Raw genomic sequence first — 2,027 nt, forward strand, 5'->3', positions numbered from 1 at the left:
AACCAAAAACAATACCCATAGCTCCACTATCGACAACATCAGCGAAAATACTCAACGGCGCAAGATGGGTAAGAGTTGGAATAGTTTGATTAACTAATGGCAGCCTTGGTAATTGCACTGGACTGTGGATGGAAGGCATGGACTGATGTGTACCCATTCCCATACCCATTCGTGATATGTAGTGTTGGACACCTGGAAACATCATCGGTGCCATACCACTCCCCATCCATATCCTCTGAACTTGTAACTGAAGTGACTTCAAATACTCTATAGCTTCACCTAACATCGATGCTTTGTCTGACATGTTACAACGAGGTATTAATTCTTGAAGTGCTCTTATCTTCTCACTGATTCTGTCCAACAACCCTCTTGTGCAGTCTCTCCCCAAGACCGATTAGCCTTACCTTCTCATTCTGTCCAAGTCTTGTGACAGGAATTCTAGTCCAACGACTCATGACCTCTGCAATCTGATCTGGCCCAACCATCTCTGGAAGCATCATATCCTCCTCATTAGCACTGCTTTCAAACCTTGCAATAGCAACTTCAACTTCCTGAATAGCCCCATACTTCAAATCAACTACTTTAGCCAAATCTAATCTTCTTTCTGCTTCTTGCACAGCAATGAGCAACTCTTCTTGCTTTTGCTTCAACCTTCGGATTTCATCAATTCTTTCCTTCTCCTTGAGATACTTCATTTTCAAAGGCTGCAACTTATCCAAAATGTCATTCAACTCTTTCTGAACTTCCGGTAATTGCGCTTTGCTCGCCCTATCTTTCTCTTTCTCCAAAACATGTTGTTCAATTTCTAACTGAATTCGCCTCCTTTCGAGATTATCAATCTCTTCAGGTTGACTATCAAGTTGAACTCTAACATTAGCACAAGCTTCATCCACCAACTCAATCGCCTTATCCGGTAATATAACGAGCAGACAATTGTGCTGCCATAACTAAAGCTCTATCTTGAATCCTCACACCATGATGACCTTCATACCTTTCTTTCCAACCTCTTAAAATACTAATAGTATCAGGAACACTAGGCTCCGCCACATAAACTTGTTGTAATCGTCTCTCAAATGCAGCATCCTTTTCCACATATTTCCTATACTCCTCCAATGTAGTAGCACCAATGCACCTCAATTGGCCTCTAGCAAGCATCGACTTAAATAAATTTGTTGTGTCCATTGACCCTTCAGTTCTACCAGCACCAAGAACAAGATGTATCTCATCAATAAACAAAATCACCTTTCCTTCAGCTTCTTCCAATTCTTTCAACACAGATTGAAGCCTCTCCTCTATACTTTGCACCGACAACAAGTGCATCCATATCTAATGCCACCAGCCTAACATCTTTAAGATTACTAGGCACATCACCTCTAACAATCCTCTACGCAAGTCCTCCAACAACCGCAATTTTCCCAACACCAGGTTCACCAATTAAAACAGGATTGTTCTTAGTTCTCATAGACAAAATCCTCACAACGCGTCGAATCTCCTCATCTCGACCAATAACCGGGTTTAGTTCCACCGCTTGTTCAACTAAATCACGGCCATAATTTTTCAATGCTTGAAAATTATAATCACCAGAAGCACTAGAACCTTTAGTTCCTTCTTTCCCTCTCAACTTCTCAACTTCAGTTTTCACTCTTGTCCCCCTCACACCAGCTTCTTTCAACACATCCCCAACTTGAGAATCTTCAAGTAGGCCAAGTATCAACTGATCAACAGCAAGATGAGTGTCCCTTTCGATTTTTGGTGAGATTGGGCACGACGAATGACTTTAATAAGTGAAGTACTTGGTGGGGTTTGTGATGGGATCTTTTTTAATGCTTGGTTTAAAACATGCTCAACTGATTTTGCAGACTCATCTCCACCACCAACACTGGACACTGCTTGATACAAGATATCATCTTTGTTAAAGAGAGGACTAGATGGATAGGAGCGATTTGTGGGTGACCATTGTTTACTGCTAGTTCATGGGCATTGAATAATGATTGATTAGTTTTGTGTGTAAAGTTTTCTGGATTCAT

General features: G+C 41.2%; 1 pseudogene; it reads right to left on the bottom strand.

The window, feature by feature from the left end:
- Window positions 1-344: 344 nt before the first annotated feature.
- On the bottom strand, window positions 345-2,027 carry LOC147515217 (chaperone protein ClpB1 pseudogene; annotated as a pseudogene).

Source organism: Coptis chinensis, chromosome 2 (assembly GCF_015680905.1).
Source record: "Coptis chinensis isolate HL-2020 chromosome 2, ASM1568090v1, whole genome shotgun sequence".
Classification (NCBI taxonomy): domain Eukaryota; kingdom Viridiplantae; phylum Streptophyta; class Magnoliopsida; order Ranunculales; family Ranunculaceae; genus Coptis; species Coptis chinensis.